Below are 19,516 nucleotides of genomic sequence, written 5' to 3' on the forward strand. Positions count from 1 at the left end.
TGCCAAATGTCAGTCCAGCGCAGAGTTGGTCCAGCGCAGAGTCCCCGCCCAGCCCAGATTTACAGCCAGGCCTTAGCACCCCCACGTATAAGTAATCTTGAAGTATTTGCAGCCTCCCAGTGCCCATTTTGTTCCCATCCATTAGGAAAAATAAACTGGAGTAGACCGCTCAATCCTGTTTTGCCACTCAATAAGATCATGAATGGCCCATATTCTAACTCTCTAATCTTCCACCTTGGCTCCAGATTCCTTAAAATACTTTGCTAGCAAAAACCTATCAATCTCAGATTTAAAATTATTGATTGAGCATGCATCTGCTGCTTTCTGTAGAAGAGAGTTCCACACTTGTGCCACCCTTGCGTGAAGAAGTGTTTCTTAACTGCTCTCCTCACTGGCCTGGTTCTGATTTTGTGGCCATGCCCACTTGTCCTAAACTCCTCCACAAGTGTTTCTCTCTCTCCGCCCGATCAATTCCTTCAAAACTTTAGAACTTTAATCCAATCACCTCTGGTCCTTCTATATTCAAGCCTCATCATAATATAATCTGGTAACATTATAGTAAAATCTTTAGGGGGAGGTGATGGCATGGTGGTATTGTGGTTGGACTAGTAATCCAGAAACCCAAGCTAATGCTTTGGGAACCTGGGTTTGAATCCCGCCACAGCAAATGGTGGAATTTGAATTTAATAAAAATCTGATGATGACCATGACATCTGCTATCCTTACCTGGTCTGGCCTACATGTGACTCCAGACCCACATGTGGTTGACTCTTAAATGCCCTCTGATGGCCTAGCAAGCCACTCAGCAGTATCAAACTGCTACAAAGTCACAAAAAAGGAATGAAACAGGATGGAGCACCCGGTATCGACTTAGGCGCTGGAAACGATAACAGCAAACCCAGCAATGTCAACCCTGCAAAGTCCTCCTTACTAACATCTGGGGGCTTGTGCCAAAATTGGGAGAGCTGTTTCACCGACCTGTCAAGCAACAGCCTGACATAGCCATCTTCATAGAATCATACCTTACAGATAATGCCCCGGACACCACCACCATCACCATCCCTGGGTATGCCCCAGCGGGACAGGACAGCAGAGGCAGGGGCACAGTGGTATACAGTCAGTTTCCCTGGGGCCCTCAACATCGACCCTGGATCCCACGAAGTCTGATGGCCTCCTGCTTATTACCATGTACTGCCCTCCCTCAGCTGATGAATCAGTGCTCCTCCATGTTGAACATCACTTGGAGGAAGCACTGAAGGTGGCAAGGGCACAGAATGTACTCTGGGTGGGGGACTTAAGAGTGGCTTAAGAGTGGCTTACTGGCCGAGTGCTAAAGGACATAGCTGCTAGACCGGGTCTGCGGCAGGTGGTGAGGAAACCAACAAGAGGGAAAAACATACTTGACCTCATCCTCACCAACCTGCCTTCCACAAATGCATCTGTCCATGACAGTATCAGTAGGAATGACCACCGCACAGTCGTTGTGGAGACGAATCCCACCTTCACATTGAGGATACTGTTGTGTGGCACTACCACTGTACTAAATGGGATAGATTTCGAATAGATCTAGCAACTCAAGACTGGGCATCCATGAGGCACTGTGGGCCATCAGCAGCAGCAGAATTGTACTCAAACACAATCTGTAACCTCAGCATATCCCCCACTCTACCATTACCATCAAGCCAGGGGATCAACCCTGGTTCAATGAAGAGTGCATGAGAGTATGCCAGGAGCAGCACCAGGCATACCTAAAAATGAGGTGTCAACCTGGTGGAGCTATAACACAGGACTACTTGTGTGCCAAACAGCATATGCAGCAAGTGATAGACAGAGCTAAATGATTCCCACAACCAATGGATCAGATCTAAGCTCTGCAGTCCAGCCACATCCAGTCATGAATGGTGGTGGGCAACTCACTGGAGGAGGAGGCTCCACAAATATCCCCATCCTCAACGATGGAGGAGCCCAGCACGTCAGTGCAAAAGATAAGGCTGAAGTATTCACAACAATCTTCAGCCAGAAGTGCCGAGTGAGTGGATGATCCATCTCGGCTTCCTCCTGAGGTCCCCAGCATCACAGATGTCAGCCTGAAGTCAATTCGATTCACTCCATGTGATATCAAGAAAAGGCTAAAGGCACTAGATACTGCAAAGGCTATGGGCCCTGACAACATATGGAAAATTGCCCAGGTATGTGTCCTGTACACAAAAAGCAGGACAAATCCAATCCGGCCATCAGCCACCATCAGCCTACTCTCGACCATCAGTAAAGTAATGACAGGGATCATCAACAGTGCTATCAAGCGGCACTTGCTTAGCAATAACCTGCTCACTGACGCCCAGTTTGGGTTCCGCCAGAGCCACTCAGCTCCTGACCTCATTACAGCCTTAGTTCGAACATGGAGAAAAGAGCTGAACTCCCAAGGTAAGGTGAGAGTGACTGCCCTTGACATCAAGGCCGCATTTGACTGAGTGTGGCATCATGGAACCCTATCAAAACTGGAGTCAATGGGAATCAGGGGGAAAGCTCTCTGCTGGTTGGAGTCATATCTAGCACAAAGGAAGGTGGTTGTGGTTGTTGATGGCTAGTCATCTCAGCTCCAGGGCACCACTGCAGGAGTTCCTCAGAGTAGTGAAGCACCTTCAGCTGCTTCATCAATGACCTTCCTTCCATCATAAAGTCAGAAGTGGGGATGTTCGCTGATGATTGCGCAATGTTCAGCACCATTTGCAACTCTGCAGATACTGAAGAAGTCCGTGTCCAAATGCAGCAAGACCTGGACGATATCCAGGCTTGGGCTGACAAGTGGCAAGTAACATTCATGCCACACAAATGTCAGCCAATGACCATCTCCAACAAGAGAGGATCCAACCATCGCCCCTTGATGTTCAATGGCATTACCATCACTGAATCTCCCTGTCATGAAGCTATTAATGTATATAATATTTTGGAAAATATTTGTCTTATTAAATAAAGGTTTAGTCTGTGGATATGTCTTAATTGGATTAAAGTCAGCTAATCTGGATGCTTTGATATGTACTAGTTTGAGATGTAAACAGAGAGGTAGAATGCATTTGCGTTTTTAAAATTGAGCATTCAAGAAGTGGAGTGAAAACTTGATGCCTTTCTAGCAGCTACCAAGCAATACGTTTATATTACTAATAAAATTTGGTACAATGAATGGGGTTTAATTTTTAAAGGTAAAGTTCAAAGAGACTGGTGAGACAATGAGAATTTGAATTCAATCAGTGGTGGTGGGTATAACTTCAGTAGTTTCCGGGTGTGCAGAGCAGAGGCAATGAAAGATCAAAAGGCAGCTGCAAGCCTCCAACTGGCTCCACAGTGAAAAAAACCTAATTTTGAATTCATAAGATGAAAATGCTTTGCCTGAGGTTTGGTTAAGTCTATGGGTTGCTGTTGCCTTAATGGAGATTAGTTTGGGAATTTGTTAAAAGTTATGATAGTAGTAATTTGTAGCCATGTGTATATATATTTTTACCCTGTAAATTAATAAAATGTTTCAATTAGCTTAGTGTAAAATCTCAAGAACTGATGGTCTGATTCCTGAATTTAGAGTCGCATCTCAAACATAACACTTAAATTATAGGTTATGACAGTTGTTTAAGGTTTCCCTCTGGGATTTTTAACTCCGCTTTACCAACTGCATTGGTCATAACACCCCCACTATCAACATGCTGGGGGTTGTCATTGACCAGAAACTGAATTGGACCAGCCATATACACACTGTGGCTACAAGAGCAGGTCAGAGGATAGGAATCATGCGACAAGTAACTCACCTCCTGACTCCCCAAAGCCTGTCCACAATCTACAAAGCACAAATCAGGGTGTGATGGAATACTCCCCACTTGCCTGGATGAGTGCAGCTACCACAACACTCAAGAAGCTTGACACTATCCAGGACAAAGCAGCCTGCTTGATTGGCACCACATCCACAAACATTCACTCCCTCTAAACTGACGCACAGTAGCAGCAGTGTGTACCATCTAAACGATGCACTGCAGGACTTCACCAAGGCTTCTCAACAACACTTTCCAAACCCATGACCACTAACATCTAGAAGGACAAGGGCAGCAGACATATGGGAAGTTCCCCTGTTAGTCACTATCCTGACTTGGAAATACATCACCATTCCTTCACTGTCGCTGGGTCAAAACCCTGGAACTCCCTTCCTAATAGCACTGTGGGTGTACATACACCACATGGACTGCAGCAGTTCAAGAAGGCAGCTCACCACCACCTTCTCAAGGGCAACTAGGGATGGGCAATAAATGCTGGCCCAGCCAGCGATGCCCACATCCCGTGAATGAATTAAAAAGAAAAATCTGCACTGCACTCCCTCCAAGGGCAATATGTCTTTTCTGAGGTGCACTGCCCAGAACTGTGTACAGTACTGAAGTTGTGGTCTAACCAGAGCTTTGTCTAGCAAAACCTTTTATATTCTCGTTCTCTTGTTAGAAAAGCTAACATTCCATTAGCCATTTTGATTATATTTTATATCTGACAACTACACTTTAGTGATTGATGTGCATAGATCCTTAAATCTCTTTGTACCTAGCTTCTCACTATTTAAACAATACTTGGATCTTACCTCTGTTTTGATCTAAAATGGATATCCTTGCATTTTCCTGTATGAAATCCATCTGCCACAGTTGTGCCCATTCATTTGGTCTATCAATGTCTCTTTGTAATTTTATGTTTCTGTCTACATTGGTTATCATACCAGCGATCTTTGTGTCACCAGCAAACTTGAATATATGGTTCTCTATTGCATTATCTAAGTGATTAATAAATGTGAGGCTCCATCCCTAGCCCTTGTGGGATACCACTTGTCACTTGCTTCCAGTACAAGTATATACACGTTATCCCTACGTCTACCTCCTAACCAATCTCCCAATCGTAAAAACACAAAAAACTGACACAGGAGTAGGTCATTGTGGTAATCTGATGTGTAATATAACCTTAAGAAGAATGTTACAATGGAAGATCACATGATCTTAGTATCCAATAGAGGAGTAGCGCAGGCTACCTCAATAGTCAGGATTCTATAGTTAGAGTCTGTAGTGTGGAGACAGGGTTTGAGTTGTAAGCACACAAGTGTAGCAGCTGAATATCTTTGAAAATAAACAGAATGTGTTCCACCTAAGAAGTGTCTACTGATCTACTGTGTCTACTGTACCAACTCAGTCAACCCAAAACAAGCGTGCAACCCGGATCTATAAATCCCAACAAACTGGCGATGAGGAAGAAACAGGAAAAAGCATGGAAAACAGCGAAGATACAATAAATTGGCTTCGAGAATAAAACAAGTTAATGAAAGAAATCATGAGAAACGAAATTGGGCTGCGCCTCGCATGGTAATTGTAAGTAGAATTTCCATCCTAATCATCGCAGCAATCCCCTCACAGAATGCTGCAATTCAGAAGAATTGATCCTTTTGATCCAGCCATGGACGATTGGTCTCATTATATTGAATGCCTTGCATTCTTTTTCCAGCGAATTACATGGCGGGGGAAGAGAAGAGGCGAGCGATCCTCTTATCCACATGTGGGAGTAAAACCTATGGATTGATTCAAAGTCTGCTCGTTATGTGGCAAGTTTGAAACAATTAACATAACATTGGGGGCAGAATTTTGCCCTTGACGGGCAGGCGGGCCCGACCGACTCGGCAGCGGGTGGGCAGCCGATTGCTGCTACCAAAACGGGCCGCACCGCCATTTTGGGCGGGTGGGCCAATTAAGGCCCGCCCAGTGGGTTAACGACTCCTATGTAGAATGGGAAAATCGTTGTGGAGGTGGGCGTGCTCAGACCGCCGGTTCCAATGGGGAATCGGCTGTCTGTGTAAAGAGTGGCCAGGCAGCCTCGTTGAGGCAGTGCACCATGGCCACTTGCAGAGAGAGACAGGCTGCTCTCAGAGGACAGGAGCAGGAGCAGGAGGAGGGGGGCAGGCTGCAGGAGAGGCCAGCGGGGGGCCAGTGTGCCCCTCGCTTCTCAGATGCATGCCTTGCTGTCCACCTCCAAGAGGTGTCCAGCCATCAGGATATTTTGTATCCGGAGGATGGGAGGAGGACGGCCCCCCCCACCACCATGTCACCAGGCAGGCGTGGGAGGAGGTGGGTGATGCAGTAAGCGCCCATGATGATGTGTGGCACACAGAACGCAGTGCCGCAAGAGATTCAATGATTTGCTGGGCTCTGGAAGGGTGAATACCATGTCAGCCTTGGCCATTTGACCCAGCAGGTAGCCTTTGAGCACCCCCCACGTCTTAGTGTCGTTACTGCATTGGGCGTTTGGCGCACGCTGGGTGGGAAAACTGATATGACCATGCTTACATCAGCCTTAGTGGTTGAGGAGAAGATGGGTTCTCCCCGCAGCATATGTTGGTGTTTGTCGCATTTGAGTAGTCTGGGGGCAACCTGCAGGGGAGGCAGCTGGACACATACTCAGAATTTCAACACATGTCATATTGATGGTGATGAGATAGTGGAAGGGGAGCCTCAAGGTGTCGTGGCCAAGTGCCATCTGCTGGCCTTGGCGCCGCACCTAGTTGTGCCTCCTTGCCATGGGTGCTAAGACCCATGTGTTATTCAAAGTGATGGACGCCAAATGTGTCCAAGGTGGCCGTTGGGGGAGGGGGTTGGGACCAGCCGTACTATCTTCTGGGGACTGATCACCAGTAGTGTGGACAGGAGCCGCTGGAGGCCTCAGATTGCCCACTGTGGTTGGGGTGCGGTGTGCGCGTGCAGAGTACATGAGTGATCAGCCCCAATAAATCCTCTTCTCTGTTCTGCAGGCAAAAACTGAGCACAATCTAAAGGAGTGCCAGAGGACTGGTGGTGGCCACGCTCTGCTCCAGCGCCTCACCACCTACGAAGAGCAGGCCATGGAGCTGGGGAGGAGACAGGCAGCCAGGGCGGCAGGTGTCGGCGAGGCTGGGGTGCAGCAGCCAGGTATTTGAGGTCCACAGTCCCATCCACTCTGTCTGCCCACCATCCAAAGCACTGATGGCTGCTGCAATCGTTAATGCTGCAACACTGCTCATTCACAGACTGTTACAGTCAGATGTGTGGGTCAGACGCAAAGGTCCCTCGTCCCCTTGAGGATGAGCGTCTCCAGCACCTTCTAAAGTCACCTTATTCCATTTGTGAGCACTATCCCCATGGCCTAACATGCCATGGCATCGCTGCTGCACAGCCAAAGACTTATTGCATCTTAGGGAGGTTGGTACCTCCACCATCCTTTCAGCCAATGCGCCCCATATTACTCTGTCCAAAAGGTCCTCAGCACCTCACCTGTCAACCTCATGGCACTCAACTTAAATAAATGCCATCACGTTAGTCATCCCTGCGCCAAGGGGAAATGTTGCCTTCTGTCCACCTGTTCTATGCCCCTCATAACAGTATGAAGGTCAATAATGTGAGCTGTCAATCTGCTGTGATCCACGGCAAATGTTGCAAGTGTTTGCGATGTTTCCTCAGCACCGCAACTATCCAAGCCAGCATGCATCCAGGTCAGGTACCTCTGCACTCTCCCCACTCCAATGGTGCATAACATGCCATGTGGCATTCCTGAGGCCATCTGACCAGCCTGTCTGTATGTGCGTCTAATGTTTGGGCCTCCTCTTGACTCTTTTCCGCCCTACCAATGTTCGTCTCCTTAGGGTCTTGAAGGGTGAGCGACTTATGAGGCTGGAGGGGAAAGGGATGAAAGGTTTAACTGACTGTACGCTAACTGATGCACTGTCCTTGTTGTTAATTTCAGCATCACAACCACATGGCTGCGCCAAAAGACACCGTAGTCCCCCCTCCACGCCTGAGGCCCAAGGTGTGCAACTTGCGGCACATCATTTCAGCCAGGCAGGCACCAGCGCAGACACAAACACCTTGGTGGGGAATTTAACATCGGCTAGTGTCCCGGGTCACAGTGGAGAGGGCACTTCACAATCGCTGAAGGAGATGGCAGGGACAGAGAGTGCCAATGGCACCAGCAGCTGGAGGGCTGCAGGGAACCAGGCACATGCTGAGTCCGGCACTGATGATGTGCCTCTGGAGTTGTCACCAATGCAGCAGCTGCCGGACAAGCGGCAGGAATCGCGTTTGTATCTGGCAGGGTTGCATGAGGGTATGCTTCAGTTGGCTCTGCGATGGAGGAGTCCAGGTAGAGTGCATGTGAAGGCATGAACCTCAGGACAGAGCTTCAGGCTTCCTCCACTGAGAGATTGGCAACTCTCATGGAGAGGGGGTTCGATCGGATGGAGACTCTTCTGATTGGGTTACACTCTGACCTGCAAGCCCTCACAGCGGTAATGGCCACGGGTGGTCATTCCCAATGTGGGAGATGTTCTGGGTACCAAGTGTCGCCGCTCGGTGCCCATGCATCTGCGGTGAGCAGGGAGGTCCAATGGGACCTCACATTGGCACAGCAGCTGCCTGTCGTCGCTGCGAGCTCCTCTCAGGGTGCTCCGGATGAGGGCAGCAGCTCCTCCGCCCCTCTGCCAGTGACCGTTGCATCTGTTGAGGCTGTGACAACTGGGGAGGTGCCAGTTCTGGAACTGGCCACTCCCTCCCAGGCGGGGCCATCACAGTCTCCACGGGCCAGAGGACGCCCGCCAAGGTCATCGAGGCCAACAGGACAGCAGAGTCAGCAGGCTGTCTCACAAGCCACTCCGAGCGATGGGGTGGCACCTAGACGTAGCACCCGCAAACGAAAGCATAAGGCACATTAGGCACTCAACAGGTATGTCACTGGTGATTTTGAGTTGGCCTTAGATTATGGAACAAATAGTTATGTTTGTCATGGATACATTTCTGTTTGATGTTGGACAGAATAAAGTCCACTTTTCTGACCATGGCTGAGGGTGTTTCCTTTGTGCTGCATTTGTATGTTTCACAGACATATCATGAGTGTTTGAGTGGACATTGATGTTTATGTATGAAGCCCTTAGTTGCAGCTGATAAGGTGGAAGATGTAGCACCTAAGTGCCACGTGTGGAAGCGCCAGGCAATGCTGCTCCTGCTGATCCATGTATGTGGAGCTAGCTGAAGGCTCATTGGATTAAATTGTCCCGGGTGTCCCTGCCTCCTTGGTGTAGTAGCGGGTCGGCGTGCTGCCCCTCATCATCGCCCTGTGCTTCCTCATCCTCTGAGCCATTGCTGGATTCATCATGTGCAGCCTCATCCAGTGTGTCAAGGTCTTCATCGTCAACTGCATCCCCCCTTTCCAGCGCAAGTTTGTGCAGAGCGCAGCATGCTACCACTATCACACTGAAGCGATCTGGGGGGTACTGGAGTGTGCACACTGAGCGGTGCAGGCAACAGAAGCGCATCTTGAAAAGACCGATGGCTCTCTCCACCACAGCCCTTGTGGTGCACTGGCTCCTATTGTAGCACTGCTCAGCTTCTGTTCTTGGATAGCAGAGAGGTGTCATGAGCCGCCTTCTGAGGGGATAGCCCTTGTCACCCAGCAGCCAACCATCCAGCCGAGCCGGAGCACTGAAGAGCTCCGGCACCTGGGAGTGTCTGAGGATGTAGGCGTCATGGGAGCTGCCTGGGTACCTTGCACAGACTTGTAGAATCAGCATCCTGTGATCACACACTATCTGCACGTTCATGGAGTGGAAGCCCTTCCTGTTGACGAAGGCACCGGGCTCACCTGCTGGCGCCTTGATGGCCACATGTGTACAGTCTATTGCACCCTGGACGCGGGGGAAGCCAGCAATGGCCGCGAAGCCTCTGGCTCGCTGTGTCTGACTTGCCTGGTCGCAGCGGAAGTGGTTGAAGGTCAATGCACGTCTGAACAGAGTGTCTGTAACCTGCTTGACACAAGTGTGGACAGCTGATTGGGAGACACCGCAAAGATCCACCGAGCCCTGGAAGGAGCCAGAGGCATAGAAGTGGAGGGCAACTGTGAGCTTCAGAGCCGCTGGCATGGGGTGTCCGCCCACACAGTTAGGGGAGATCTCAGGGCCAATCATCTGACAGATATCGGTAACTGTCTCACTTGACAGATGGAGCCTCCTTCAGCACTGCACCTCAGTCATATTGAGGTAGCTGCTTTGCCACCTGTATACCCTGGCAGCATGAGAGTGGCGTCTTCTGCGGCCCCTTCCACCTTGGACAACCTCTTGGCCCTGCATCTCTTGGGCCTGCGCCTGGCTTCTCAAAGGTGGTTCCCCTCGAGGCTGATTATCCACTCTGGCCTCCTCCTTATTTTATCCCTCCCTTCCTCCTCAGAGGAGCTGCCTCCAGTGGAGATGTCAGAACCCATACCCCCAGGCTAAATGGAGGCCTCCGGAAAGCTGCAGGCCCGATAAAGATTACTTTCTGCAGACTGGTTGCAAAGTACACAAAAAGGTCCTGGAAATCGATGTGAACTGCTAACAATCACACAGGTGAGTTTAAAACAATTTCTGCATTAAATACTTCATGAAAAACATGAACAACCTCCCTGAGTCCACTATCCCGCCAGTGAATGAGTTTTAATTAAAAAAATCACCTACCCGCCTGCCCGTTGGGCCCGTGCGCCGAGCCGAAATTCGCACGGGCTTCTCAAAATCATCAACGATTGGCAAGTTAAGGGCCTTAACGAGGCCTTTAATTAATGGCGGGCGAGCGTCCCGCTGCTGTGAGCGCCCGCCGACCGAAATATCGCGATGCTGCGCGCTGACGTCGGGACGCTTGCGCGACGTCAGCGCGCGACATTTTAAGCGCTGATGTGCAGGCTCCGCCACCTGCACGTCAGCCAGAAAATTCTGCCCTGGGAGTTTGGTACATCTTAAAATGGCATGTTCAGAGATCATTTAGCGTGCAGTGTAAATGAGGATACGATTCAGAAGAGATTACTGTCTGAATCAAATTTTGGTTTTAAGAAGGCAGTAGAGATAGCAATGGCCATGGAAAGTGCAGCAAAGGATTCAAAAGTCAAGCAGGGAGCACAAAATGGCGTCGTCCTCCACATTGGACGGGAAGCCCCGGTCAAGAAAGGCGCAAAAATGCAAGTCTCTGCTGAGAAGCAGGAAAGAGCCACCTCTAACAGGCAAATAAAAAGAAGCGACTTAGTAGCAAAAACATGGAATAATGGCAACAGAGGTGGAAACAGACAACCTTATAATAATTGGCAGTTTAAAAAAAATCAAATGTTTTTATTGTCATCGAAGCGGACACCTAATGAGACAGTGCGAGGCAAGAATCAGGCAGACTTTCAAACAAAAGAAAAAACCCTGTGAGATCTACAATGTAGAAGAGCCTGAAGTAACAGATCAGATATTTATCCATTGCATAACTTGAAAGTTGGGAAAACAGAACCAATATATGTAACAGTGAAGGTCAATGACAGATCTATTAGAATGGAAGTGGACACAGGAGCTTCCACTACAGTAACTGGTGAACACACCTTCAAATATCTGAATTATGGCGAACATAAATTAAATTTGGAAGAAACAGATGTCAAATTAAAAACTTATTCGGGAGAGGACATCCAAGTCAAAGGCATAAGCAGAGTTACTGTCCATTGCGGAAGCCAATCGGTAAAACTGTCCTTGATGGCGGTAACAGGCAAGGGGGCCAAGCCTCCTAGGATGAAACTGGCTAAAGGCGATTAAGTTAGAATGGGCTGAAATTTTCCAGCTGAGAGCAAGTGGGTTACCAGAGCAGCTGCAAAAATACGCCTCAGTCTTCAAAGATGAACTTGAGAAGATCCAGGGGCTGCAAGCAAAAATTCATGTGGACCCAGAGGTGACCCCCCGATTCATGAAGGCAAGAACAGTACCTTATGCATTGCGGGAAAAGGTTGATACCGAACTGGACAGATTAGAGAAACTGGGAGTAGGAGTTAACCATATTGTAGGAGTTAGTAGTTTTGTGCAGTTATAATACAGAATCAAAGTATCTAAAGTACTTTTTGTATTAGGTTTAACTTCTGTTAGTGAGTGATTAGTTTTGGAACTATACAATCCCTTTTGACTTTTATCACTCATTACTTGTACCAACTGAATGTGTAAGAATATTTTACCTAGCCCACCTTGTAAATACTGATGATTGTTATCTACTTATGTTACTGTTGGATCAAGTGCCCTTGGTTTGTTGGGGCTAAGGGATCTAGGTTGCACACTTGTTTCAGGGTGACCGAGTTGGTACAGAAACAGAGAACATCAGTAGATCGTTGTTAAAATAAATGCATGCTGTTTATTTACAAACTAAACTCAGCAGCTTCACTTGTGTGTTCACAACTCAAAACTCTGTCTTCACTCTTCAGTGTATAACTCGAGACTTTCTCACAGAGGTAGCCTGTGCTACCCTGCTATTGGGCATTAAGATCATGTGATCTTACATTACAACACTTGTCTTAAAGGTATATTACACATCAGATTACTAGTTACACAAACTTGGTATAGGTTTTTAAGTATTGCCCATTATCTAATCCTCCGATATTGCTTTGTTGAAACTTTGCAATCGGTTTTTAAAAGTAAAATAGCCATTACAAACACAACAGCCACTGTAAAACATATCAACCAGCAGGAGACCTCCAAAAAGCAGACAGGCACTTAAAAGCAGCTGATCTAATCAAAAACACACACAGATACAGTAAGATAAGTTTCTGATTTAATGAAGAATTCATACTAAATAAGCAAAATCTGAGACAATGAGCTAATCATGCTTCTTATCCTGGAAGAATGGACATCAGGAGGTGACCATGTACTATACATGCCTCACCTAGCCAATCAGAATCTAATCATGCACTGCCTGGACCAATCAGAGTTCAGGGGTAGCATTGGTCAGGCTGTGGTTGTGATTTGGAAAGGGTTAATGAGGCCTGCTTTTCAGTGGTACACTGTGCAGAAAGCAGAAAGAAGGCAGAAGAAGAACTTCGGAAGAGACAGCACCCCAGCCAACTAAAGACTGGCATTCCATGGTGAATCAGCTGACTCCATTGCCTTGATAAGTGTCACTTCTGTTGTACTTGTTTTGATAACTTAATAAATCTGTGAACCTTGTCTAAACACACTCGTACCTTGAGTGGTTTCATTTTTGGTTATACCCTGAGTCTTACAATTAATGTTAAATTGGATTTCAGAATCCTACAATATGGGCCTTTGAAATTTCTCCTTACCTCAGTCCTAAATGGCCAATCCCTTATTCTGAGACAGTGATTTCTAGTTCCAGACTCCCCTTTGTATCAGTGTTTACTAAAGAAGAGTATGCAGAAAAAATATCAATAAAAGCAGAGATGGTAGAGGTAATGAAGTGAAAATTGGTAGGCAGGATGTAGTGGAAGGGTAGGCTGCACTTAGAGTGGATAAGTCACCTGGTCTTATACACCTGGTTGCTAAGGGAAGTGGGGGCGGAGATAAGCAGAAGGGCTTGCCATAATCTTCCAATCTCTCCTAGATACAGGGAAGATGCCAGAGAATTGGAAATTGGCAAATGTAATACCCTTATTCAAGAAAGGGTGTAAAGGCATTCCTGGTAACTACTGGGTGAGCATATTAACATCAGTGGTGGATAAGGTTTAGAAGTAATAATCAAGGAAAAAAATTGTTAATTAAGGAGTGCCAGCATAGGTTTGAAAAAGGCAGGTTGTTTTTGACTGCATTAATTTAATTTTTTTGATGAAGGAAATGCAGTGGATGTTGTCTATGTGGATTTTAAGAAAGCACTTAACTAAGTAACACACAAAAGGCTGCTTAACAAAATTGAGGCTCATGGGATAGGAGGGTCAGCATCAGCTTGGGTAAAAAAATTGACTTAAGGACAGAAAACAGCGCTTTGTTTTTCAACTGGAGAATGATAGACAGTGGTGTTCCCCAAGGGTCACTGCGAGGACCACTGCTTTTTTTGATGTATATGGATATTGGAATACAGGATAAAATTTCAAAATTTGCCAATAGTGAGGATGACACTAACCGACTGCAGGACAGGGCTAGCTGAATGCACAGACAGGGGTAGATGGAATTTTATACAGAGAAGTGTGAGGTAATGCATTTTTGCAGTACAGCCAGGGAGAGGCAGTTCTAAAGGGTGCGCAAGGACAGGGGGACCTGAGGGTTCATGTGCAAAGATCTTTGAAGGTGGAAGGACATATTGAGAGAGTAGTTAGCAAAGCATATGGGATCTTGGACTGGAGGCATTGAATACAAAAATAGGGAAGCCATCCTGAACCTTTCTAAAGCTTTGGTTTAGCCACAACTAGATTATGATGTCCCATTCTGGATACCACACTTTAGGAAGGATGTGAATGTCTTGAGAGGGTGCCAAGGGCATTTACCAGAATGGTTCCAGGGATGAGGGTACTTAGCTACAAGGTTAGGTTGGAGAAGCTGGGTTTGTTCTTCTTGGAGTAAAGGAGATTGAGGGGAAATTTGACAGAGATGTCCAAGATTATGATAGGTTTAAATAAGGTAGAGAAAGAAAGGCAATTCCTATTAGTTAATGGTACAAGAACTAGGGGATGCAGATTTAAGGTTTTGGACAAGAGATACAGGTGAGATATGAGGAAGAACATTTTTACACAGAGAGTGGTAGTTACCTGGAACACACTGCCTACAAAAGTGGTGGAAGCGGAGATGATCAATGATCTCAATAGGAAGCTGGATAGCCACTTGAGGGAAATAAACTTACAGGGCTAAGGGGATAAGCCGGAGAATGGGACTGGGTGAATTGCTCTCAAGAGTCAGCATGGACTTGAGGGGCCTATTGGCCTCCTTCTGGGCCGAAATGACTTTTTGACTCTCCATTCAAGGAAAGCGTTCCCTCAGCATCTACCCAGTAAAGCCCCTTCAGAATTTTATGTTTTAATTATGTCACCTCTCATTCTTCTGAACTCCAGGGAATAAAGATTTAATCTACCCAGCTTTCCTCCTAGGACAATTCCCTCATCCCAAGAATCATTCCGATGAACCTTTGTTGTGCTTCTCCTAAGGCAAGTACTGTATCTCCTTCCTTAGGTAAGGAAAGCAAAACTGAATATAATACTCCAGTTGTGGCCCCACCAAGGCCCTGTGCAATTCCAGTAAGACTTCTTTACACTTGTACTCCAATTCCTTCACTTTCCTTGTTACTTGCTATAACTGCATGCCAACTTTCTGTGATTCATATTGAAGGGAAGAGCAGGCTCTAAGACCCGTTTGGTCGAATCCTACTCCTATTTCTTATGTTCTAATGACTCGCTTACAAGGACACCCAGATCCTTTGAATACTAACATTTCCAAACCCCTCATCATTTTAAAAGGATTACGCTTTTCTCTTCTTGCTACCAAAGTCGATAATTTCACATTTCTCCACATTTTATTCCATCTGCATGTCCTTGACCACTCATTTAACCTGGCTAAATCTTTTTGAAGATTCTTTGTGTCCTGCTCAAAGCTTACCTTTCCACCTAACTTTGTATCATCAGCAAATGTGCATACATTACACTTTGTCCTCTCCCCCGAGTCATTGGTGTGAAACATTTAAGTTATGAAGAGAGGTTGGATAGACTTGGGTTGTTTTCATTGGAGCAGAGAAGACTGAGGGGCGACCTGATCGAGGTGTACAAGATTATGAGGGGCATGGACAGGGTGGATAGGAAACAGCTGTTCCCCTTAGTTGAAGGGTCAGTCACGAGGGGACACAAGTTCAAGGTGAGGGGCGGGAGGTTTAAGGGGGATATGAGGAAAAGCTTTTTTACCCAGAGGTTGGTGACGGTGTGGAATGCACTGCCTGGGAGGGTGGTGGAGGCGGGTTGCCTCACATCCTTTAAAAAGTACCTGGATGAGCACTTGGCACGTCATAACATTCAAGGCTATGGGCCAAGTGCTGGTAAATGGGATTAGGTAGGTAGGTCAGGTGTTTCTCATGTGTCGGTGCAGACTTGATGGGCCGAAGGGCCTCTTCTGCACTGTGTGATTCTGTGATTCTGTGAATTGTGAATAGCTGAAGCTCAAGCAACTGATCTTCACTAGTTACACCCTGTTATTCTGAAAAGACCTATTTATTCATACTCGCAGTTTTCTGTCATTAATTTATGCAAATGTATAACTCCTAATCCCAAGATCCTTAATTATTGTATAATAACCTTTTTGACAATAACCTCCTTTTTAATAACTTATTGGTAAATAACTTGCCTTCAATTCCATGAGCTTGAATTTCAGCTTACAATCTCTGATATGGGAACCTTATTGAATATCTTCTGGAAGTGCATATAAACTACAGCCATAGATATTCCCCTGTCTAATACTTCTGTTACTTAAAAAGTCACTAATGTTCATTAGGCATGACCTATCAATTACAACCTGTATCACAGGACATTCAGTGGTTCATAACAGATATTGTAGGCTTCACACAGGGTCCTAGTATATTCATGAACTGTTAAATCTGGGGAGTTGAAAAGTTGTGGAGTTGGTGGCTACCTACATGCACAGTTGCCGTGTATGCAAATACATTGAGAATTGCAAGCTAATGTCATCAGGAAGATGGTAGAACATCCAAAAGCAACCTCCCTGTCTGAAAAACATGAAAGTATTGAAAAAAATTGACCAGAGGTCCCTTTCAGGACCAACCAGTGGTCCAGCACTCAGGATTTATCTACTGAACATTGAAGGCCTGTCTCGGGAAAAGTGTGCGATCTTGTCAAAGCAGCATAGAACGCAAATGATCAACATTCTTGCCCTCCAGGAAACCCACATACTTGCTGCAGAATACTGCTCTGTCTGCAAAGGTTCTGCAGCCGCCACACAAAGATCGTGGACGTGCAGCCAAACACTACCTTGTGCACAGTGCCGGGGACTTTGAGTCCGCTCCAGCTGGTGCTTTCCCATATTGTCCCACCGCCATTTGACTCACTGCCTCCATGCTTCAAAAGATGGGAAAAGTCAGGAGCAACACTCCCCATTCACAAAGATTTGAAAAACTCACCAAGAAGGTGATTAAAATTGCACTGGCCATTCTAAGAAACAGTATCTAACATTCATGTAGTTCAGAATCCAAATGGACAGAATGGTGGGACACATGCAGCATAAAAAACCAACACCTTATCACTGACCCAACAGCTTCAATCTCCTTCAAAGACAGTGGACAGTGCTCACCTGAATCCACACAGGGCATAAACGACGAAACCACTGCGCTGTAAGTGGAAGATGAGGAACGTCTCAAAGCACGATTGTGACCATGAATCCCAGGCCATGACAAACATCGCATCAATCTGCCCATTAAGATCTGTTGCAGGAGGCACCTCATTTGTCCATTTGACATGTCATCGAATGGCTAGCCAACCTAGACATCCTAATATAAATATATCCTATCCTTTAAAAGCAGTAGTAGTATTGTTAAAACCTACTTCCATGGCTCAGCCAGCTTGTCCTATATTAATACAGGTTTACAACTCCTCATTAGTGACAGCTGCTCCTTATCTGTACACCTTAGAGCTTCTGCTGTAGCTTAATACCCGATATTGCCGCACTGCAAAGATACCGACAAACTTTCTTCAGTACACCTCATTTCACAGAGAAATAAAACCTCCATGGGTAAAAAGATCCAATCGTTACTAACTAAAGAGGTCACAGATAGTATTAAATTAAAAGAAGTGGCTTGATTGCTAAGAATAAGTCCGAGAGTTGGAAGAGTTTTAGATACCTGTGCCATCAATTACCACCAAAAATTAGAGTGAAAATAAAATATGAGGGTTAACTCACCAGAAATATAAAAACGGTTTTAAGAGCTTCTATAAATATTTGAAAAGGACGAGGTTAGTGAAAGTAAATGTGGGCCTCTTGGAGGCTGAGACAGGTGCTTTCTGGTGTCACTTGGGAGCATGCTTGCCCCTGGGTCAAAAGGCTGTAGATTCAAGTTCCACTCCAGGACTTGAGAGCAAAGCTCTAGCCTGACACCCTAGTCAGTACTGAGGGAGCACTGCACAGAGGCATCATCCTTCAGAGGACATGAAAGATCCACCTGCCTTATGGGGGTTTACCACACGCTAAAGAATGCACATGAATTAAACGTGGAATTTGGCAGGTTCCTGCCAGCCTCCCGACATGCTGGCATCTTTTTGCTCTTTTAACCTCCCGTAGACTCCAATAGCCACTCACACTGGCAAGTTTAAAATTCCACCAGCAAAGTATGCAAAGGGATATAGATGGGTTAAGTGAGAAGGCAAGAAGATGGCAGATGATATATGTTGTGGAGAAATGTGTGATTATTCACCTTGGTAGTAGGAATGGGAAAAAAACAATATTTTTTAACACAGGATCCCGCTACTTGCCCTATATCAGTGCTTTTGAGGGGTCTGCTGGATTCTACGCCACATAGATGATGATACCTGCCGCATGTTCCAGATCTGTACGGGTCATGAATGCTATCACCATCTGATATATGTACAGAACAAAGAGCCTGCATACACCAGATATCAGCGTACCCACATGTGTTCTTCTACTGATGGTGACAAAGCTCCTTATAACCTGAAGCAGATATTCACTCATTTCACTTGTATGTTTATCCAACCTCTGCAATGGAAATTTGAATACTTGGTTTGATAAGATTTAACACTAAAGCAGTCACTTTATTTCCCATTAAATGAACGTATAGATGACGTTTATGATTAGCTTCACTTATTTCCATTAAATACAACTTGTTTTTGCATGTTAACAAAAAAAAATGAGCAAGCTACCATACCCTGCTTCAGCAATTCCATCAGATTTGTTATCCCTTTGGGAGAATGTGGAAAGTATTCTAGTGGTTTTGGGTAAGTATGAGTGGTCAGTGCATAGATTCTGATGTTTTGGGTAACTATGATTCACACTTTCCACCAAAATAACCTCTTATGGCTCCAGTCAGAACAAATCTAGCCAACAGGACATATCTCAGGAAAATATTACCTGAATAAGCTGACCTCCTATGGCTTGGCTCACAGCAAGTCCGAGGATTCACTGTTTTACAAGAATAAGAGGTTTTTGCCACAAGGAGTATGAAATCAAAGATGTTGACTCACAGTCACTAAGTAACATGAGTAAAATGTAATCTGGGAATTTTAGTGGTATTTTGTTGATATTCTTTCATAACTGTCCATTATTCTGTGGAAGCTGTCATTGAGCAGCCTTTATGTTTTATATATTTTTCCCTTACTATATATTTTGTATTTATTCCTTCCCATTTTGAAAGTGGAAAATATAAAGATGAAATACAATGTGTACATGCAGCTCTGGGCAAAAACGTAATATAACACATCCAAGGCTAGTTTTTTTGTGAAAGACTAGAGTCTTCAATCAAGTAGTTTAATGAAAGTATTAAAACACACACACAAAAACAAAATCAATGGATGAGTTCTGAGGTTGGGCTAAAGGCAGCTTTTTGACCCATCATTGAGGGAGCTTTACATTGCATTGAACCTATGCTGTCTGACTTGTGAATGTTTCGCGGATAAATGTAGAAGGGTAAAAACAGAAAGTGCTGGAAATACTCTGCATGTCTGGCAGCATCTGTGGAGAGAGAAACAGAGTTAACGTTTTGAGTCCAATATGAACTCAACA

This window comes from Cetorhinus maximus, chromosome 24, assembly GCF_964194155.1.
Source record: "Cetorhinus maximus chromosome 24, sCetMax3.hap1.1, whole genome shotgun sequence".
NCBI lineage: Eukaryota > Metazoa > Chordata > Chondrichthyes > Lamniformes > Cetorhinidae > Cetorhinus > Cetorhinus maximus.